The sequence below is a fragment of the Marmota monax genome, unplaced genomic scaffold, assembly GCF_021218885.2.
Source record: "Marmota monax isolate L192 unplaced genomic scaffold, Marmota_monax_Labrador192_F-V1.1 WCK01_AAM20220418_F8-fsc00908, whole genome shotgun sequence".
Classification (NCBI taxonomy): domain Eukaryota; kingdom Metazoa; phylum Chordata; class Mammalia; order Rodentia; family Sciuridae; genus Marmota; species Marmota monax.
Window position 1 is genome coordinate 64,617 of NW_026693229.1, and position 24,257 is coordinate 88,873.

Below are 24,257 nucleotides of genomic sequence, written 5' to 3' on the forward strand. Positions count from 1 at the left end.
CTCTCCCTTCATTCCCTAATTTTTTCTAGTCCAAAATTAGCATTCACATGTCAGAGTATTTAAATGTTTTTTAACTATTTTCTTACAACACCATATAAGATAGTTATATATTATACCCACTTTACAGATGTGGAAATTGCCTGTGTGAGTTTTCATTATACCTGTTTTTTTTTCTCTTTTTCATTTCCCCCAATTCAAACATACCAAAACCTGACAAAGTAATGAAGCAGGTTATCTTCATGTAACTTAAGTAAGAGGATTTCAATCTATGCATCAGTGAAACTGATAATGCTCCTCAACTTCTAACATTGTTCTAGTCAATGCCTCTAAAATGGGTGTGGATAGAAGAGCCTGCAATAAAGAAAGAGGCTAAGAAGATTAAAATTTCCACAATTGAGTACTTTTTGTGTATAGACCTCAAGTGTGAATACATAACTAGAATTTAAATATATACAGGGTGCTGGGTGCCCATTTATGTTTTTGCTTTTTTTCCTACACTTTTTCCTATCTAAAGGTGTTCTAGCACTATGGAAACACAAAATCTAACACACATTTCAGAATTTTAGCTCATGGAATCCTCAGATGATCCAGAATTGCAGCTTCTCCTCTTTGGACTTTTCCTGTCCATGTACCTGGTCACAGTGTTTGGGATCCTGCTCATCATCCTGGCCATCAGCTCTGACTCCCACCTCCACACCCCCATGTACTTCTTCCTCTCCAGCCTGTCATTGGCTGACATATTCTTCATGTCCACCACAGTCCCAAAGATGATTATGGACATTCAGATTCACAGTAGAGTCATTTCCTACGTGGGCTGCCTTAAACAAATGTCTCTTTTTGCCATTTTTGCATGTATGGATGATATGCTTCTGACTGTATGGCCTTTGTTCGTTTTGTGGCCATCTGTCACCCCCTGCATTACTCAGTCATTATGAACCCTGGATTCTCTCTGTGGCTTATTAGTTTTGACATCTTTTTTGTTTAGCCTTTTGGACTCCCAGCTGCATAATTTGACTATCTTACAATTTACCAACTTCAAGGATGTAGAAGTTTCTAACTTCTTCTGTGACCCTTCTGAACTCCTTAATCTATTATGTTCTGATACCTTCTCTAAGAACATTGTCAAACATTTTGTTGGCACCATGTTCAGTTTTTTCCCATTTCAGGTATTTTTTCTCTTATTATAAAATTATTTCCTCCATTCTGAAAATCCCTTCCTCAGGTGGGACATTTAAAGCTTTCTCTACCTGTGGTTCTCACCTGTCAGTTGTTTGCTTATTTTATGGAACAGGCTTTGGAGTGTACCTTGGATCAACTGTATCACATTCTCCCAGGAAGGGTACAGTGGCCTCAGTGATGTATACTGTGGTCACCCCCATGCTGAATCCCTTCATCTACAGCCTGAGGAACAGGGACATTAAATGTGCCCTGAAGAGAGTTTATAGCAGAACAGTCTAATGTCAGAAACTGTTGCATCTGGTTGGGACCAATTCAAGCATAGCAAGACCTGACAAAATAATGAAGCAGGTTATCTTCATGTAACTAAAGTAAGAGGATTTCAATCCATGATAAATTATATTTATCAGTAGACCTATGTTTAAGATACAGCAAAGCTAAACATCTAGTCTGCACCAATTTAGGAAGAATGGCTGAGGTCAGAAGAAAAGATAAAACAAAAAGTGGGTGCAAAATAATTCAGCACAGATCTCCCTCTTACTCCTTTTCTAGGATATCATTGAGGCTGTCTACATTCTTATAATTGTCCCACTTGATTTGATCAGTTCTTGATTTTATTGCTAATTAGGAAACTGAAAAAAGTTTAAAAATGTACCTGAGATGTATCTTCCATTAAGATCTATGAACCTCTGTTTAAAATATTCTGGTTTCTGGGAAGCAATGAAAAAGATTAGTGCATCTTAACTCTGAGATCAACAACTTACTTTTTTTTTCTTTAAGCAGGGTTTGAAACTAGGTGCGTTGATTCTATTGCTTGGTGCTTTAGATATTAAATTTCAATTCAGCAACTTACTTTTGACTGCTGTTGGCTCAATTTATTATTTTGTGGACATAGAGCAGGTTGTTAGTGTCCCTGAGATTCAGCTTTATCATCTGAGTTGAATTCCAGTTGACACAACTGCATTGAGTATGGATTAAAAAGATAATGGGTGATGTGTAATAAATATGTGATCAAAGTATAAAATAGAGACAAATGTAAGTGAGATAGCTATTATTAATAATAAGTGTTATCATATCATTTAACTAAAATGTCTTGTAACCTGAAGTTATTGCATTCCAATTTCTATAATGTTGCTCTTTAATTTGGTCCTCAAATAAATATATGCTGTGTATTTGCAGAGAAATGATTAATTCTCTTGAATTTCTGATTTCCCAGAGGCTATACCATTTGTGGCACCATGGACAACAAAAATTAAAATGTGTGTTGAACATCAAATAGGCTATTGCATTGTACACAAATCCTAACCATAATTGGCATGGATGCAACACATGTGGCACATTCCTGAGTGTACTTTCCTCCTATTCAGGAATGTGCCATAGAATAAGGGGCAAGATTGAACGTGACTATGCCTGTGTCATGGACACAAATCTCCTGTTCTTTCACTTAACAACATCTACAGCATTCAATTCTTCCAACTGTGCCAGAGATTTTTCATAAGAAGTAAAAAAAATCAAAGGAGATACAAAGAGAAGGGATAGGAAAACCTTGTTGCTTGGTATGAGACACATTGTAGACTTTCAATATCATTCTAAGTTTTCAGTGTCCCTTGACAATTATATTTATCAGTAGACTTACTATTTCCTTAGTGGTTAAATTCTACATTTAAAAAAAATAATGTCAAAATATTTATTTGGCTCTAAACATTGCTTATGTGCCACATATTGTGTGGTGATGAGGAAGACACTAAAGAACAGCTGACCAGAGAGGTGGATGACAGAGTACAGACTTCAGAACTCAATATTGGACAGTTGGAGGCCAGAGAGACTTGGAGTTTGATTATCAGAGTTGGAAACAAGGACATAATTCCTTGATCCTAAACCTTGACTAATGGTGGGGTCAGAGGGGAAGAGTAACACAGGCAGGAAGAGAGGGAGGAAAAGCACATGGCTTACCTTCTTTACAGCAACTGGAAAGAAAAGCAGACCAAGTTAAAATAGGACAAGAACAATAAACACAGTACAGGAGATCAAGCAATTTAACCCACGTGGTGGACTGAAGCTGCACCAGGCATGGCAGCCACAACCAGCCAGGTTCCCTAGGAGAAATTAAATTAACACAGCTTCTCCCCACCTTCAGATAGCAACAGATGAGACCAAAGGGCATATCTCTGAATGAGTTGTCTCAGTCATACATCTAGAGGGATCTTGTGGGGGATGACTGTTTGCTGAAAATTACTGAACCCCACTCCCTCTCTCTGTAGATAAGAGGGTTGGGATGGAGCTGATTCTCAGGGAGTGCCAGCCCTAACCCAGATGCTCCACACAGTCTCCGCAGGAGCTCAGGTAAAGATGGGCCAAATGACATGCTATCCCCATTATGGTGACAGCTAAAACCACATTGAGTGGCACCATTTATAATGGAGGCCATGGATAGTTCACAAAAAGTCTCAACCTACAAGCAACTGCCAGGTGTTTCAACTGCATCACCCTTAGTCAGTGCCAGTGGAGGGAGCAGGTGTCAACGATTAACAACCATGGGTAGTAAGAGCTCAGATGCAGGCTGGCTATCCACTGTCTATCCCAGTCACAGGGATAGTACTTCAGTCATCTATATCAGCCTCATTGGAGGATTCTGTGCTGCAGACAGCCTTCACCCACAGGCCCCACAGGTGCAGGTGGCCACCAAGTGCTTTGATATGACTGCTCCAAAAAGTCCCAGCAGGGGGCAGCAGGCACCAGCGATTCACTGCCATGGGCACCAGGAACTCAGATGCAGGTGGGCCAACTAACTCTATATCTGAGTCAAAGAGATGGTACCCTAGGGATCCACATCAGCCAAGGGGAAGGCTTCTGCACAACAGACCAAGCACAGACAGCCCCAGATAACAGGTCTCACACTTTCAGACAGCCACCTGCCTCTATGATTCTTTAAAGAAACCTCTTTGGAGGTGAGTAGGTGCACAGTGTCCCATAGCAATCAGTGTGACAGCCTTGAGCACTGCACTGGATCCAATAGAAACAGCCAGCAGACACAGTACAGCCTCCTTCAATCATGCAGGCTCATGCTTGCTTTCTTGAAGGGCTAATGAACAAGAACTGGCTGGTGATAAATATATAGCAACCAGGGAAGTAGCTCTTGTGCCACAGCACCTGTAGCAGGATTCAAAGCTGAAGAGTGGTGGACATTTTCTAAAGGTCCCAAATCCTGATGAAGTCCAAATGAGGAAAACTTAAAAAGAAATTTCTTCACTTTGGCCTGGATTATTATAATTAGCTCTAAAGTCAAATTTGACCTTGCATATGTTATTTTTCATTATGGGTTGATAAATGTACTAGTATTTAACATTGTGTCCATAACCCATTTGATTGTATTTCTTCTAATGTTTTATCTGTATTTAAAGTATTAACTGTATTTAAAATATTAACTGGAATCACTCTATGTTCATTTTCTTGGAGTAGTTTATTTACACTTGTTCTTCTTAGTTTCTCTTTTCCCTCCTAAATTACTTGCAGCTTCCTCAAATCCATTCTCCATCCATAATTTTATCTTTTTACCTTGGTGTGTATTATTCTTCCCTATCTTTCTTTTATTTGCCCATTTTTCTCCTCCCTGTTTCACTTCCTATGAAATGTATATAGTAATTGTACTGTCTTTAATAGCTTATTTATCAATCTACTCCAGAGCATTACAATAATTGTATACCTGGATTAGAGGAAGTATGGAGACTATTTTCAGCAAGTTTTTGTTTTCCCTAAGGTTGATCAGCACATGACTTTGACCTTAAGTATTTAGTAAATAAGGTTTAGTGCCTTCTCTCAAAGTGGTGCTGGTACTAGGAAGAGCAGAGGAAACCTGTTGAATAAAGTACCAATACCTGGATATTCACCAAGTCCAGGGCACATAAGACAAAGAAGCTCATGACGTGTGAATGGAAGTCATATGTGGATTTTTCCAGGCATGACTCCACCCCCAAAACACATTTTAAAAATTAGTGAATTATATATAATATTGGGGTTCATTTTAATGCACATGCATGGAATATTTGCTTCATTTCTGTCCTCAGTACCTCTCTTTTTCCTTCCTGTCTCCCTCCCCCATTCCTCTCCTCACTACTGTATTGGTTTTCTGTTTATTTATTCATACTTTTTTAAAAAATTAGTACTTTACAGATGTACATTAAGATGGAATTCACTGTGGCATATTCATATATGTACACAGCATAATTTTGTTAATTTCATTCCTTCCTCTTTTTTTATTTTGGTTTAGCTTCTGCATATGAGAGAAAACATTTGACCCTTAATTTTCTGGGTCTGGTTTATTTCACTTAGCATGTTCTCCAGTTCATTCATTTACCAGCAAATTCCATAATTTCATTCTTCTTTATGGCTGTGTGAAACTCAATATGTAAATCAATTGCTTTCCTGTGTGCCAATAATGACTCTGCTGACAAAAAAAAAATACCAGAAAAATTTTTCCATCTATAATAATCTCAAGGAAAAACCATTTGGGAATAAGTCCATGGAGGTAAGAGATCTCCACAATGAAAATTTTAGAATACCAAAGAAAGAAATTGAAGATCTTAGAAGCTGGAAAGAACTCCCATGTTCTTGGAGAGACAGAATTAATATTGTCAAAATGGCCATACTAATAAAAGTGCTATACATATTCTGTGCAATGCAATCCTCAATATCAATAACATTTTTCACAGAACCAAAAAAAAATACTTCTAAAATTCATTTGGAAGTATAGGAGACCCATAAAAACTAAAGCAATCTGGAGAAAAAGGTTGATGTTGGGGGCATCACAATACTGGACTTCAAATTATACTACAGAGCTATAGTAACAAAACCACCATGGCATCAGCACTAATGCATATATGAAGACCAATGGAATAGAATAGAAGACACAGAGACAAACTCACATAGATAAGTTCCTGATATTCGACAAAGGTGCCCCTGATAATTCTGTAACAAATGGTTCAGGGAAAGTTGATATAAATATGCAGAAGAATGGAACTAGATCTCTGTATTTCACCCTGCACAAAAGTAAACTCACAAAAGTTGGTGAATGACCCAGGAATTAGACCAAAAACTCTGTAATGGCTAGAAGAAAACACAGGCTTAACATTCCAACATATTGATACAGGCACTGACTTCATTTACAAGACTTCTAAAGTGCAAGAAATAAAACCAAAAATAATTAAGTGGATAGAATTAAATTAAAAACTTATTCACAGGGACTGGGGATGTGGCTCAGCAGTAGAGTGCTTGCCTAGCACATGAAAGGCCCTGGGTATGATCCTCAGCACCATATAAAAATAAATAAATAAAATAAAGTTATTGTGTCAAACTACAAATAAAAAAATAAATATTACACAAACAAACAAAAACTTATTCACAGCAAAGGAAGGAAGAATGTGAAGAAAGAGCCTACAGAATGGGAGAAGATCTTTGCCAGCTGCTCCTCTGACAGGGAATTAATATCCAGAATATATTACAAACTCAAAAATCTTAATAGCCAACACTAAATAACCCCATTAATAAATGGGCAAAAGAGCTATATAAGCACTTCTCAAAAGAAGAAATACAAATGACCAAAAAATATATTGAAAAAATGTTAAACATTCCTAGCCACCAGGGAAATGTGAATGAAAACTACATTGACATTTCCTCTCACTTGTATCAGAATGACAATTATCAAGAATAAAAATAGTAATAAGTGCTGGTGAGGATTTATAGAAAAGAGTATACTCATACATTGTTAGTGGGATTGAAAATTAGTATAATCACTCTGTAAAGCAGTATGGAGATTCTTATAGAAGTTCAGTCTATAATAGTGAAGTTATGGAATGAGCACAGGTGCCTGTCTATAGATGAATGGATAAAAAAGTGGTTGGTGTATGCATATACATATGTGTATATGTATATATGTATATGCATATATATGACAATAAATGTAGGTGATTAATAGTAAATTGAATATTTATAAATTGTGATTAACATACTGTTCTCTATCTACATATTACACAGTTTCCACATGTGAAAATGAGAGGTACAAAAATTTTGAAAAGATTTTTATTAAATTTACAAGCTAAATGATGCCCCTCTCTCAGGTTTTGCTGTGTATCCGTTAAAGTGCTGGAAAGAATAAATTTATATTGTAAAAACAAAACCCAAAACAACCCCCCCACAAAACTACACTGAGATTTCATCTCACTCTAGTCAGAATGATGATAATCAAGAATATAAATAATAATAAATGTTGGTGAAGAATTGGGGAAAACAGAACTCATATGCACTGTTGGTGGGACTGTAAATAAGTATAACAATGGTGAAAATCAGCATGGAGTTTCCTGAAAAGAACCATCTTATGACCCAGGCATACCACCCCTCAGTATTTATCCAAAGAATTAAGATGAGCATACTCTAGAGATGCATGCATTCCCATGTTTATAGTAGCAAAATTAATATGTATGTGGAACCATACATATGTACTGAATTTACATGTGTATTGTGAATGATACACAATTTATGTATGTGAAACAAGCCTAAGAGTCTGTCAACAGATGGATAGATAAAGAAAAAATGGTATATTGTACACAATGGAGATTTATTTAACTGTAAATAATAACAAAATTATGCCACTTTTAGGAAAATGGATGGAACTCGAGAACATCAGGTTAAGTGAATAAAGACAGACTCTTAATGTCCAGGGTGGTTTTGTCTTATATGTGAAATCTATAGATAAAAAAGGGAAAAAGGGGGGGAAAGTGGATCTCATGAAAATAGAAGAGATACAGGTATGGGAGAGGTAGTTGCTCAAGGGCAGGGAGGAGGAGAGGACTAGAGAGGTACGAGGAATTGAAACTGATGAAATCATAAAATGTACATGGATGAGCATGCCACCGTGAAACCAACTACTATGTATAATTATGCACCAATAAAATAGTAATTTAAGAATTTATCATAGTAAGAGTGGAACTGAAAAGTGTATGAGTTTTTAAAAAAGAGAAATGAAAGAAATGAGGAGTACATATGAACTTTTCATTAGTAAAAGGTGAAGAACATTTACTGATATTCATTTTCTCCTCTTCTTCCACCATTAATATTAGCAAGTCCTTAGAGTTTGTAAAAAATTGTAATAACTAATTATGAGCTCTGTGCATTGAGCCTCCAAGACATATAATAGTCAATAATCAGCCAGTGCCCGCAGGTCTTCAGTTTGATGGCTCCAGTCCAGTGGGCTCCACAGCTGTGTCTCTGTTAGAGTCTGTAAACAAGTCAAAATAACACCTGGCATTTAGCCAGGGGAATGTTAGAGTTCTTAAACAAGTCTGGATGGTGCCTGGCAAAATGCCAGAGGGAGTGGTTTGAGAAGTAACAAAAGCAAGCCATTAAGTGTGGAGATTCCTTATTGGTTGACTGATGTATCTAGTTTATGCTAATTAGATAAGCTGTGTGGAATGTATAAATACTTCTCCTGTCCTGCAATAAAGGGCTCCCACTCGTGCTGTATCAATCTACTCAAGTTGTTCGTCACCTCCTGGCTATTTTGCTGCAGCGGGACTGCAGCATGTCTCCTCCTTCCAAGGTTGTTTGCATCAGAAAGCTGCTGTCTGAGGTTGTGTTGATATTAATCCTGAAGGTGAAGCAGGAGGTCATTGCACACCTGGCAGGGTGTGCATCTGCTCTGCAGGTCATGACCTCCCAGATGCACAGCATGAGTCAGTAAATGCTGTGGGAGATGAAGAATGGAAGAGGGAATGTCCAATCATTGCTTCCTCTTTGTCAGGAGAAGCATGCAGTTTGGGTATAGGTGGGAGAATAACAGAATACAAAATTGCAGTTATAAGGACTGTGAGTTTATATAATTGGTTGTAATGAGAACAGCAGAAATCTCATTCAGTTTTGCTTTCCTTCACACTGATTCTAATTCCCATAGATTCTATCCAGGAGGGGAGAAAATCTATCCTTTTAAACTGTGTTCTAAGGAATACAGAAGGTTTATGAAGGTGTTGAGGGGGATGAGGATGAGTGTTAGGATAGTATCCCTATATAATGAGCCATTACTGAGAGATTCCCAAGTTCAACAAGGTGCTTAGCTATGTGTTTTACATAGATTCTTTCATCTGCCAAGTCTTCTACAAAGTTTAAATTCCACATTATCATATTTATAGAATAGAAAGGAGCACAGCTGTTTATGTAACTTGTATTAGGTGTTCCCGTTGAACACACTGAACCCATGTTTGATTGAGCTGTCTGGTTACTGACTCAGGACATTGGGCAGGAGAAGCTGGACAGGTTGTCTCCTAAATAAACCAGTTATTTCCCTTTCCTGTCACCCCAGATAAGACTTCTTTCTCACTAGGCACTACTGACTGAGGGTATATGGTATATTATATTATGCGGCACCACAAATATCTTGTGGTTAAAATACTGTCCTCTAACTACATATTATATAACAGTTCTCTCTTGGGTAAGTTGAGGGGTACAAGAATTTTGAAAGGATTGTCATTAACAATAAGCTTACAAGTTAAATGATGTCTCTCAGGTCTTGCTAGGTATCAGCTATAGTGCCAGAAATGTGTGTACTACAGGGAGAGACTTAAAAGCACATATTGATGTCAAGTAGGCCATTCAGGGGCAGTAGATGTTGCCTTATATACTACTTAGATTGAGTCTTAGGGCTTCTTTGGTAAGTTTTTAAGAAAAATATATGGATTTTTAAATCAATATTGTCATGGAAACATTAACAATGACATCTACCTATCAAATGACTGTGACTGCCATTGAGGGAGAGCTGTGAAGGAGAATGAAATCATGCAGAGATAACAAGGACTCAGATTTCATCAGTGGTAATTCAAATCTCAATATGCTTTTAGTTATGAAGCAAAGATTCCTCAGTGTTTATATTTTCAAATTGGTATTTTATTTATGATAATTATAGGTAATATTATTGCACCATTTTTAAGTGCCAGAAAATATTCTTAGGCAGTGATTCTCTATCTTGGTTTAACCCATTTTGTCTCATCATTCCCAGTTGTGAAACATGTAGAAAAGTTAAATATGGTATATGAAATAAAAGTGTAAGTATATCATATTAATAATATAATTTACTATAATATCATATTACATTAATCATAATTTATACAATAATATATAAGCCCTGGATTATTATTTTTAACCTATTTTAATTCACCTGTGTCAATTTCTTTGGAATATTTGCATAACTGAGAACTTCGGTTTTCCAAAAACTGTATATACATATATTCTGATGAAGTTGATTTTGGCCTAATCCAAGGGTATCTAAATATTTTAAAATTTACATGAGTAAATAAACAGATATATGAGATTCAAGAAACACTATTTAAGCAATTTCAAAAATTTCAAAATTTCTTAAAACAACATTATAAGTTATGTATTTATTTTCCCCATTTTTTCATATGGGAAATATGTTCCCATGTGTTTATAAATCTGTCCCCAGACTTTTCTTGTTTGACTTTTATCCCGATTAAATCCCAGTGATGCCTGACAAAGTAATGAGTCTGAGTTTCCCTCACATAGCTAAAGTAAAAGAATTGATGTGAAAATGTATATGTAAAAAGGTTGGCATTACTATAGTGACACAGCCACATCAATGTTTATAACAGCTCAATTCACAATAGCTAGTCTATGGAACCAACCTAGGTGTCCCTCAATAGATGAATGGAAAAAGAAAATGTGATATATATATATATATATATATATATACACACACACACACACACACACACACACACACACAAACACACTTATATACATACACGCAGACATACATACATACACTCAATGGAGTATTACTCAGCTTTAAATAAGAGTGAAATTATGGCATTTTACAGTAAATTGTTGGAGTTGGAAAATATCATGCTAAGTGAAATAAGCCAATCCCACAAAACCAAAGACCAAATGTTTTCTCTAATATGCAGATGCTAATTCACAATAAGGTGGGGGGCACTAAGGAAGAAGAGTGTTACCTTAGATTAGTTAGAGGGAAGTGAAGGGAGGGGAGGAGATGTGAGGATAGGAAAGATAGTAGAATTAACATAAATTGTTACTGTATGTATATATGTGAGTGCATGACCAATGTGATTCTGCAACATGTAAAACTCAGAAAAATGAAATTATGTCCCATCTATGTATGATATATCAAAGTGCATAAATGCATTCTACTGTCATGTATAACTAATTAAAATAAATAAAAAGAATTTAAAAAAAGGTTGGGACTGAAATGTGGCTTTGGGGTATCCCCGGTGCTTAAGTTCTCAACTGTGAGAGGATTTATGATTAGAGAAACAGTGAAGCACAGCAGCAGGTCACTGTAGATTATAATATGAAAAGTGCAAAGAACTGTTTTCCTCACTAGATGTTTATGGGGTTGATTCCACTGTTATGGTATAAAATAAAAAAAGACATCCAAAGTATTATAAATTCTTCATTATTTAATCAGTGTCAGGTGAAGGGTACACTAGTGCCACATATCTGGTCTATGATGGCATTGACTGTGTGCAGTTGCCTAAACCATATTTTTTAAAAAATTAAGTTTGTCTAAACCAAGGATAATAGTAATATAATAAGTGATTCTTTTTTTCCTTTTACTGAATAATTTCATTTTTTGAAAAATCTACCTTTAACAATATTCTTTTTATCTATGTCATTGTGTGTATTTCTTTATTTTAATTTTAATTTTTTGGTTCTAATTAGTTATACATGTCAGTAGAATGCATTTTGACACATCACATATAAATGGAGTGTAACTTCTCATTCTTCTGATTGCACATGATGTAGAATCACACTGGTTGGGTAGTCATATATGCACATAGGGTAATAAAGTCCAATTTATTCTCCTATCTTTCCTACCCCTGTATGCCCTCCCCTCCCTTCACTGCCCTCTGCCTTATCCAAAGTACTTCAATTCTTCCCTAGGACCCCCCCCACCCCCCGCTTATTGTGACTTAGTGTTGCATATCAGAGAAAACATTTGGTCTTTGGTTCTTTGGGACTGGCTTATTTTGCTTAGCATTATATTGTTCACTTCCATCCATTTACCTGCAAATGCCATAATATCATTCTTCTTTAAGGCTCAGTAATATTCTATTGTGTATGTATACCACATTTTCTTTATTCATTCATCTGTTGAAGGGCACCTAGGTTGGTTCCATAGTTTAGCTATTGTGAATTGAGCTGATGTAAATATTGAAGGGGCTGCATTACCTGTAATATGCTGATTTTAAGTCCTTTGGGTATAAACTGAGGAGTGGGATAGCTGGGTCAAGTAATATTTCCATTGCAAGTTTTCTGAGGAATCTCAATACTGCTTTCCAGATTGATTGTACCAATTTGCAGTCCCACCAGCAATGTATTAGTGTACCTTTTTCCCCATGTTCTTGCCAACATTTATTATTGCTTATACTCTTGATAATTGCTATTGAATGATTCATAAAAGACAAAGAGTTTTAGACTGAGAACTTAGATCCACAAAGGAGGGAAATTAGAATATCTAGAAGGACAGAATCCTGGAAGAAAACTGGCCCATAAGTATGTGTTATGATTACGAACTATCAATTTAGTGTTTCCATTATGCAGTTTTAGCCCTTATGAAGTGGTTGATATATATTCTGCATTATCGGAACTTGTACCATTGTCTTAGAATGTGATAAGGTATATTAGACTGCTTTTTACTTTACTTTAATTAAAATAAACTTTATTTCTAAAAGGAGAAAACATATTTCTCACATTTTTTCCCCAGAGTTAATCTGTATGCTACTGTGACTATGAACTTGTTACACCTGGTGTTAGGGGCCTTCTAACATTGTTCACTTGAGTGTGTTGAGGAGGGTAGGTTAGGTGTTGCCCACTGATTCCTAGATCCTCAGGGGCCTGAGGCAAGTTAGAGACCAACCTGGGTAACTTAGCAAGACCCTGTATCAAAATGAAACAAAAAGGGGCTGGGGAGGTAGCTCAGGGGTAGATGGCTTGCCTAGTATGGGTGAGGCTGTGGGTGGAATAATAATAATAATAAAGTAGGTATGTACAAGAGGAAGTGAAGGATAGAAAAACAATAATGAGAGAGTTCCAAGATGTCACAATGTGAAATATTGTTTAATGTGTATTGACCTCAATGTGGATAACTACTTGTGAAGGCTTGAACTAAATGCATATATGGAGTGCTCAACACTTGCTAATTTGTTTCCTTTTCCCCATCCTCTTTTCTATGTTAAAGGTGTCCAAACATTATAGAAGCACTAAATGTAACAGACACCTTAGACTTCCATCTCCTGGGTGTCTCAGCTGATCCAGAATTGCAACCTATCCTCTTTGGACTGTTCCTGACCATGTACCTGATCACAGTGTTTGGGAACCTACTCATAGTTCTGGCCGTCAGCTTTGACTCCAACCTCCACACCCCTATGTACTTCTTCCTCCCCAATCTGTCCTTGGCTGACATCTGTTTTACCTCTACCACTGTTCCGAAGATGATTGTAAACCTCCAAACTCACAGTAGAAGGATCTCCTATGTGGGCTGCCTGACACAGATGTCTCTTTTTCTCATTTTTGGATGCATGGATGATCTGCTTCTGACTGTGATGGCCTATGACCATTTTGTGGCCATCTGTCACCCCCTGCATTATCCAACCATTATGAACCCTCGACTTTTTGGCTTTTAGTTTTGGTGTCTTTTTTGGTTAGCCTTTTGGAATCCCAGCTGCACAATTTGATTGCATTACAGTTTACTACCTTCAAGGATGTCAAAATTGCTAATTTTTTCTGTGACCCTTCTCAGGTCCTCAGTCTTTCCTGTTCTGGCACCTTCATCAATATCATAGTAATGTATTTTGTTGGTGCTCTATTTGGTGTTTTTCCCATCTCAGGAATCCTTTTCTCTTACTATAAAATAGTTTCCACTATTCTGAGAATCCCATCCTCAGGTGGGAAATATAAAGCCTTCTCTACCTGTGGGTCTCACCTATCAGTTGTTTGTTTATTTTATGGAACAGGCTTTGGAGTGTACCTTGGTTCAGCTGTGTCACATTCTTCTAGAAAAGCTGCAGTGGCTTTGGTGATGTACACAGTTGTCACCCCCATGCTGAACCCCTTCATCTACAGCCTGCGGAACAGGGACATTAAAAGTACCCTAAAGAGGCTCCACAGTAGAATCATCTAACCTCAGGATCTTTGATGTCCATTTGATGGATAGTTTGGAAAAAGCAATAAAAGCTAGCACCTAGACCTGTAAATCCCACCCCTTTGGTTACATTATTTTCTAGTTGATAACTTTAATTTCTCATGTTTCATTGTGGAATGGTGGTTGTTGGGGTTTTTGGACAAGATTAAAGGGAATTTGAAAAATGTTTTTATTACTGCATTATAGTTATACATTTGTTCCATTTCAATCTATGTACTTCTACCTTCCCTCCCTTTTCCCTTCACCTGCTTCCCTTCCTCACTTTGGTACTCTTTTATTGATTTTTTTAAAGTTGGTGGTTTACAAATATACATAAATATATGTTCATGGCATGGTTTGGTCAATTTTATTCCACTATTTCTCCCTTTTCCCATCTGTCCTCCCTCCCTCTCAATCCCCTACCTCACTCCACTGATCTGCTTTCTATTTTCAAGATCTTCTACCCTCATTTGTTTTCCATATTTCCTTCTAGCTTCCACACATGAGAGAAAATATTTGGCCTTTGACTTCTGAGTCTGGCTTATTTCACTTAGCATGATATCTCCAGTTCCACCCACTTAACTAGCAAATGCCACAATTTTATTCTTCTTTATGGCTGAGTAAAACTCCATTGTGAATATATTCCACATTTTATTTATCAGTTTTTCTGTTACATACCTTTTCTGGTCCCATAACTTAAAAAGGGGTATAAAGTTTCAGTTTAGAAAGAGGAAGAATTTCTGTGAATGGATCTTGGTGATAGTTTCCTATCAATATGAATGCAATTAATACCATCAAACTGTGAATTAAAGCATGGTTGAAATGATAAATTTTTATTATGTGCATTTTGCCACAACAGAGAGTATAAATAATAATCGGATGGCTCATAAAATTTAAAAAGTTATTTCTATGGATATGCTAAAGAAAAAGCAGAAAGAGAAGGGTATAGGTAAATATGATTCATCCTGAGACATTTTTGAATTCACATCACTCCAGACTCCAGGGCATTTGAAAAATTTTATTCATTATTAGGCTCATTTTTTTTCATTGTAATGAAATTATTTTCATTAGGTGGCCAACATGGCCTGGAGATGAGTGTTATTCTCTCCACTTTGAGTAATGAGTTTAAGCAGAGAGGTGGAGAGATTTATATACTTACTGCACATAGAAGCAGATGATCGATATGGGATTAAAATGTTCATTTTCTCATTTCCATTGTAGGTCATTCTCTCTTTTAGTGGTACAAAATAGAAATATTATTCATAACACCAGATAAAATTTCTTGGTGATTTGTTATGGCATGATTATTACTGTACAGACTACAATGATGTTTCAATAGTAGAACTTCAGAATATGAGAATGTTTTAAATAATGACTGATTTTTCCTTTGGACAACAAATATACATGTCTAATAGTAAAGATGAATATCCATCAATTGTTGGAAGTGAAACAAATATAGTCCACCTTCATATCATAAAAAATTCTTAAGTGTGATATAGAGAAAGGCAGGACCTTTTAAGGATTGTTGTAATAATAAACTGACAGATTGAATGATGTTGCTCCCTCCAGTTAAAGTCTGTGTATGTGTTAAAGCATCTGTTGTAAAGGACATACTTCAAAGATAGGATCAAATCCATCTGTTGATGTAAACAAGACATTTCAGGGCCATATGTATTGTGTTGTAAACTACTTAGGTGAGCTTACTGTTTTGTGTAAGGGACTATTTAGTGACCTTCCCATAAAGCCCTAGGTTGGGTGAATATCCATGTATTGACACTTCCACTCAGTGTTTGTCCTCTGCAGTTCCCAGGATCACACCACTTTGAGAGATGACACTAAACCCTTAAGTACAATCACTTCAGAGAAAAGCCACATACTAGTCAACCTTCAGAAAAACAAAAACTTGTTGATGGTGTTCTCCACAGTTCCTCTAATCCAGGTATAAACTTGTAGTAGTACTCTGGAATAGATTGAAAAGTTAATTATTAAAGATAATAAAATTGCTCTCACATTATATAAAGTATTAAAGGGGAAGAGAGAAAAATTGGGCAAAAGAAGAGAAAAGACAGAAAAGAATAATATAAACCAAGGTAAAAAAAGAAGAAAAAGATGAATGGGGGCAAAATTTGAGGTAGTAGCTGGTAATATAAAAGGAAAAGAGGGGCTAAGAGGAGTGGGTGTATGGAATGATTCCACTCAATGCTTTAAAACATAGAAAAATACAATCAAATAGGTCAGGGACACAATATTGAATATGAAGGTAACAATTATCAAATCAAAATGAATAATATAGGTATGGTCCAAGTTGATTTTAGAGCTGTTTATAGTAAACTGTGCAAAGGAGAAGGTAATTCATATTGGGTTTTATTGTTCTGGACTTCATTAGGATTTGGGCCATTAGAAGATGTCCATTACTCTTCAGCTTTTTATTTCCCAAAGGTGCCAGGGCACAGGAGCTACTCCCATGGTTGCTATGGACTCCTCATCAGCCAGTTCACAGTTTTCCTTTGTCAGTCCAGGGGCCTGAGGCTGGATGCTCAGAGGGTGCTGAGCTGTCCCTGATGGCTCTTTCTACTGGGTGCAGGAGTATAGGATACAGGAATCAGGGCTGTTGCTCTGAATGCAGTTGGACACCATGCACTGTTCCCCTCCTCAGGGCCCTCTTCAAATTGGCATAGAACCTGTTGGCTGTCTGCAAGCTCAGGACCTGTGGTTGTGGGCTCTCCATGGTAGTCTGTGGTGTAGAAGTGTCCCTGCCCTGACCAATGCAGATCACGTGAGCTGTGGCCTGTGCCTGCAAATCTTGGCTGTAGTGCCCTTCTGCTGCCTGGGACTGAGTCAGCTGTCCTGTCAAGGACAACTACCAGGAGTTGTGAATCTCAGGCATCTACTCCCATCTCTTCCCAAGCTGCTGCAGAGGTTGTGTGAAGCTCTGGGTTAGGTTAGCAGTTCCTGGGAGTGACCAGCTCTCAGATCCCCACTCTGCTATCCACAGTGAGGGGGAGGGATTTGCAGGAACTTTCATCTAGTAGCCATTCCTCTATAAATTCCTTCCAGACAGATGACTGAGATGTTCCACTGCAGAGGTTCTCCCTCTGGTTTTATTTGTTGCTATCTGAAGGTGGGGAGAAGCTATGTTGACTTAATTCCTTCTAGGAATGTTGACCAGCTGTGAATTCCACAAAAAGACTTCCATGCCCAGCATGGCTTTCAGCTCACAAATTGAGTTAAACTGCTGTCCTCCACTGCTTCTGCTGTGCTTTGATTTGGTCTGCTTTCCTTTCTGCCTCTTATTAAGGAGGTGAGTTTATGTGCTGTTCCTCTTTCTTTCTCTCTCTGTTGCCCCTCTCCCTGGTATGGGTTTGGGTTAAGCAACTCTGTCCTTGTTTTCTTCTCCAGTAACCAAACTTCAAGTCTCTCCAAACCTCAGACTGTCCAGTATTGACTCTTAGAGCATTGACTCTGTCATCCACTTTTGTGGTCAGCTGTTTTTTCTCTGCCTCCTTTCTGGATTGTGGAAGGGTCAGGGTTCGTAACCTACCTCTGCTTTATAGTGAGATTTAATAGGTTGATAGAAATAAGCCTATATTAAATGAAAACCTTAAGATTTTATTCTTATAATTTCATTATGTTTTACTCATTGACAGGTAAGTGTAGTGTGTACCAATACCACATTTGTAGATAGTAATGTTGTATGTTATTTCAGTCAGGTTTTTTGCTGCTGTGACTGAAAGACCTGACAGGTAAAACTGTACAGGAGGAAAGTTATTCAAGGGCTCATGGTTTCAGAGGCCTCAGTTCACAGAAGCCTGGCACCATTTCTTGGGGTTCAAGGTGAGGCTGAACATCATGGTAGAAGAGGGAGGGAAGCAGCTCACGTGGTGATCAGAAAGCAGAGAGAGAGAGATATCTCTATTTTCCAGATACAAATATACACCCCAAAGCCACACCCCCAATGCCCCACCTCCTCCAGCCACACCTCACCTGCCTTACCACTCAATTAATCCCATCAGGTGATAAATTCACCAATTGGGTTAAGGCTCTGGTAATCCAATCATTTGTTCTCTAAACCTTCTTGCATTGTCTCATACATGAGCTTTTGAGGGACACATTACATCCAAACCAGAACATATGATTTTTGGAATCTAAGTGTATTTATCAAAATTTAAAATCTATCAAGATTAATAATAGGAGTCATATATTAAGTGATTTTAGAAAGATAAATCATATTTGACTGAACACTTTTATCCACAAAGAAGGGAAAATGGAAAACCCAAGAATGATGAAAAACCCTGGGACAAATGGCACATGACAAGCTATCAACTTTAACCTAGAGTTCAGATAGGGCAGTCCTAGCTCTTACAGAGAGTTCACAAGCATTCTAAATGCAGTTTTGTACCACTGTTGTGGAATAAAGTGAGGTATATTTGACTCTTCTTATTTTATCTTAACGAGAATGGCTTTCCTTAAAGGGTATGGACATTTTTTATTCTGTATTTTCTTCTTCAAAGAATAGAATATATTACAGAGCCATCAAGGACTTGTTATCTCTCCTACTTTTAGTCTACTAATGTTGCTCAGTTGATTGTCTCTAAAGGGGGTGTGTATAGGAGATAAATGTCACAGAAACCAGTAATGCAAGAGTTCTAAGAAGACTGGGCCTGTCACAACTGAGAAGTAATGCTGAAGTTGTATGGACTTCAGGTGTGAATACTTGTGAATGTGTGAATTAAAATATAAACAGAGTTGTAAGTGCTTGCTTTTTCATGTCTTTCACCCAACCCTGTTTACATTTCCCAAAAGGTGTGCAAACAATATAGAAGAACAAAATCTTACGCATGGGACAGAATCTTTCCTCTGGGCTCTCAGGTGTTCTGGAGTTGCAGCCTTTTCTCTTTGGATGATTCCTGTCCCTGTGTGTGGTTATGGTGCTTGGGAACTGCTCATCATTTGTCTGTTTCCTACCTCCGCACAGCCACACATTTTTCTTCTCCAACCTGTCCTTGATTGACTTCTATTTCTCATCCTCCACAATTCCAAAGATGGCTATAAACATCAACATTCACAGTGGACTCATCTCCATAGTGGGCTGCCTGAAACTAATCTTTCTCTTTTTGAATGGAAACACTATTTTTGATGGTCCAGGGCTACAAAAAGCAGAAATAAGACAAATATAAGACAACACAGTGTAAAATTGCAGCAGAAAGATGAATACTCTTACCCTCATCCTCTTTCTTAGCACTGTTTCAACTTCCTCATGGTCCTTCTCTTGGACAGCCATGTCCTCTTTACTGTAACCCCTTGCCCATGTACCAGTGAACTGAGGCACGGTTGGCCTACATCAGGTTAAAATTGTGACCTGGGTGAGCCCAGGCCTCAGCGATGGCTGTGGTGTTGCTTAGCATACACACAGCTTGCTGTACCTTGGCCAGGTCTTCACCAGATACCACAGAGGGAGGGTAATGACTAATGCTACCCTTGAAGTCATTAGGGTACCAATCCACAAACTGGATGGTATGCTTGGTTTTGATATCAACAATGGCAGCATTAACATCTTTGGGGACAACATCATCAAGTTAAAACAGGCAGCAATCTATGTATTTATCATGGCAAGTGTCACAGTTCACCATCAGGTTGGCTGGCTCAAAAAAAGCAATGGTGATCTCTGCTACAGTAAGCTCTTCATTGTAGGCTTTCTCAGCAGAGATGACAGGGGCATATGAGGTTAAAGGAAAGTGGGTGTGGGGATAGGTTTGACTGGCCTTCTGTCATCTCAACATTCAGGACTCCATAAAATTTGAGGGAAGCAGTGATGGAAGACACAATCTGGCTAATAAGGCAGTTTCTGGATTTGGATGATGGCAATGATTGCATAATTATGTGAGCACAATTAACTAAAACTATGAATTCATATTAAATATCCACCATGGTGGGTGGGTACTCAATATGGTTAAAATGGTGATTTTTTGTTATTTATACTTTACCTCAATAAAAATGGATAAAAAAAGCAGACGTATCTTTACAAAATGTAGAGGTGAAAGAAGCAAATAGTACACGAACTTCCTCCAAGGTAGAGGGAAAGTCCAAGCCCTTTTGTGGACATTCATTTCCTCCATTAATGTTAGAAAGTCCTCAGAGACTGGGACAACATGGATTAATTTGGCTAATTATGAGCTCTGTGCATTTAACATCCAAGGTCCTTTAATAATCAATAAAGAGCCCATGGCTTTAGTGTTTTTCTTTGATGGTCCATCCCAGAGAGCTGCATACTGTGTCTCCTGCTGTGGTTGAATGCATCAAGAAGCTCGTAGTTGATACCTTATCCATATGATTGCCGTGAACAGGGCCTGAGTCTAATTGAGCCCCAGTCATGGGTAGATCTTGGGATCTGTACTTCTTGGTCATGACCCAGCAGAGAAGCGGCCTAACCCAGTAAGTGCAGAGGGGGCCAGAGGATGTGGGAAGGATTATTGGAATATTGTTTTTTCACCATGAGGATGAACATCACATTTTGGAGAGCCAGATGGGAGGATACCATCTGAAAATTTCAGCTTTGGGGATTGTAAAGTTTACATTTTGGTTTAAGGTGGGAATATCAGAAATCTTATTCAAAATATGCTGTCTACCCACATTGGTTCTATTTCTCATATAAATCTCACCCACAACATCACAAAATGGGTCCTTCTAAAGAGTTTCCTAAGCACTGAAAAGGGACTATGATAGTGATGATAAGGACGATGAGGAGGATGATAAAAGCCAGAGGATCATGAACTGATACATAGAGCTTCTCCGGTTCCAGGTGCTGAACAATGTGTTCTGTCATTTGTTTCATTTCATGTGTAGCATCTCACTTAATTAGTAGGCCACTTTATTACTGTTTTATACAAAATGAAAAGTGTCTGGCTTATTTCCACTTAACATGATGTTTTCCAGTTCTATCCATTTACCAGAAAATGCCATAATTTAATTTTTCTTTATGACTAAGTAAAACTCCATTGTGTATATATACCAAATTTTCGTTATCCATTCATCTGTTGATGGGCACCTGGGCTGGTTCCATAATTTGGATATTGTGAATTGAGCTGCTATAAACATTGATGTTCCTGTATCACTATGAAATGCTGATTTTAGTTCGTTAGGATAAATACGAAGGAATAGGATAGCTAGGCCATATGGTGATTCCATTCTTAGATTTTGGCCAATCTCCACACTACTTTCCTGGGTAGTTGTACCAATTTGCAGTCCCACCAACAATGTATGAGTGTACATTTTCTCTCACAAACAGAAGCTAGAGCAAAATAGGGAAAAAAGGAGGGATCCTGTGAAAGTAGAAGGGAGTTCACTGGAGTAGAGGAAGAGGATAGAGGAGGAGGGTGGAGGGACGGGAAAAGGAAGAACCATGGAATGAAGTTGACCAAATTATGGTGTGCACATATATGAGTACACCACAGTGAATTTCATCTTAACGTATATCTATAATCACCAGTTAAAAACAATACCAAAATAGAAGGAAGACCCATAGAGTAGAGGAAGGGGAATGGGAGATGGGGAAGAAATGAGAAAGTAATGCGGACTAAAATGAAGCAAATTATATTTCATGCATATATAGGTTTATCAAAATAAATCCTACTACTATGTATAACTACTGCATGAATAAAAATATTTAAAAAAGCAAATTGAAAATGTGCATTATATTTATGTAACTTGTAATCATTTATAGGTAGAAAATATTAAAGCCATGTTTACATTGGGCTGTCTGACCATGGACACAGGGCATCATGCAGGAGAATCCTGGCAGGCTGTCCCATCAACAATCCAATCAGCCATTTCTCTTACCAGCAGAAAGAGAGCCTTGTCCACTGTGTTCTTTCTTTTGGGATTCCTGGGGATCACAGGGCCGAGCAGTGGGGGTGCCTGCTGCATGCACTATGGAAGAACAGCTACAGGTCACATTAGGGGAGACTCATGATAATTCAGCACAGATCTCTGTCTTGTACCCACTCTGGAACATCCTTACAGCTGACTACATGGTCGTCCATGCTTGTAAATAGCCCACTAAATCTCAAAAGGTCACCTTATGTGAGGTCTTGATTTTATTCTTACTCACAGAACTGGGAAGACTTTAAAAATATAACTTGAATTGTACCTGTGGTTAAGACCTCTGCTAAAAACTTTATGACAGCTGGGAAATAATGAAACATTTAGACCCAACTCAGAGTCTAACCATTTATTTTTTTAATCTTTCTACTGTTGTTATCATTTCTGAGATGTGGGGGAAGTGTTGGTATCTGAGACTCAGCATTGTTATCTGAGTTGATTTCTAGTTGAGATAACTCCAATGAGGAAGGATTAAATAGATAATAGGGCCTCTGTATGTGATAATGTGTGATGCATATATAAATTTAGGGAAAAATAAATGTGTTATTACTCCTCTGTATGTGATAATGTGTGATGCATATATAAATTTAGGGAAAAATAAATGTGTTATTACTAATAAGTTTATTCTTCATGCTATTCAGCTAAAGCATCAGTCACCTGACATTGCTGTTTTCCTATTTCTTTATTGGACATTTTATTTTCAGTCCTCCAGATGTATATGGTCTGTATTTGGGAAGAAAAATCTCCTTTTCTCATTTTCAATTCTCCAGAGCCTATTCTTTGCTTGGCAGGGGGAGACACAGCATTTAAATATTGCAAATCAAAGAAATTAGTCCCAAGGTCTTAGAACAAAACAAGATACTTTGGACTGCCTCTTAATTTCTTTTTATTAAATTTTTTTTAATAAAAAGGAAGCTTACTACCTTCTCACATTTTTTCTTAAAGAGTAGTGTTGAGAGCCACAGCCTGAGGGGCCCCAGCAAACTTCCAGCTGCCAGCAAACTTCCAGCTGCCAGCAAACTTCCAGCTGCTGGCTGATGATTGGCTCACAGCGGCCCCAGCAACATCTAGGTGATTGGCTCCTCGGCCCCAGCAACATCTAGCTGATTGGCTCCTCTGCGGTGATGCTCATTGGACTGTTTCCCTGCCCTTTCAGACCACGGAGCTGCTCATTGGGGGACTTTTTTGGCTCCGCCCACGTGACCCAGCCAATCGGCCTCAAGAGCAGGAGGATTGTGGGAGGTGGAGAGAAGCTTGTGGGGGAGAGAGAGGCTTGGGGAAAGCCGGTGGTGGCAGTTGAGGCTCTGAGGGTTTTTCCTGAGAGACTATTTTCTTTGTCGTGTGTGGTTCTAAAAATAAAGTTAGTTTCTTTTGACAAGTGGCTCCTGATTGTGCCCAGCCAGACTGCGGCATTTGGTGGCTCGCACGGGGAGCGACTGAGGGTAAGTGAACTGCTCGCCCCTGAGGGCAGGGCGAGAGGATGGGTAGCCATTTTAAGATTCTTCTTTAGTTATTTTGTTTCACTTTTGTTTTAAGTTGCCTGTCCCTGGAGATGTGTAAGATGGAAGAAAAACCGCTCACATCTGAGGAAAAACTATTTACATCTGAGGAACAGATAGGGAGAAAGGACGGATGCCCATGTCAGGAGGATAGAAAGGCTATAATGACTTTTTGTTGTTCCCTTTTTATTTCATTCTGTCTCGGTTTTGTTTGGCGTCATCTTGTTGGGTTGTATTATAGTAGAAATATGGGATCAGAAATTAGTAAAAAACAAACTGAAAGAGTGTTAAGTAAATTGTTAGAGGAAGGAGGCATCTCAGTAAAATCAAGAACAATCAGGGCATACGTTGATACAATACAAAAATGTAGCCCATGGCTTTTTAAGGAGGAGTTGTTAAATATATCACAATGGAACCATCATGGTGAAGATTTAAAAAGAATAGAAAAGAAAAGCCCAGGGACTCTGCCAGTTGGCACATTGCCATTGTGGACGTTCATATTT

The 24,257-nt window shown here is 38.0% G+C and overlaps 2 pseudogenes; one reads left to right on the top strand and one right to left on the bottom strand.

The window, feature by feature from the left end:
- The first annotated feature begins 3,710 nt into the window (after positions 1-3,710).
- LOC124100548 (olfactory receptor 7E178-like) lies at positions 3,711-14,377 on the top strand (annotated as a pseudogene).
- Positions 14,378-16,979: 2,602 nt separating this feature from the next.
- On the bottom strand, positions 16,980-20,251 carry LOC124100550 (tubulin alpha chain-like; annotated as a pseudogene).
- Between the last annotated feature and the right edge of the window lie 4,006 nt (positions 20,252-24,257).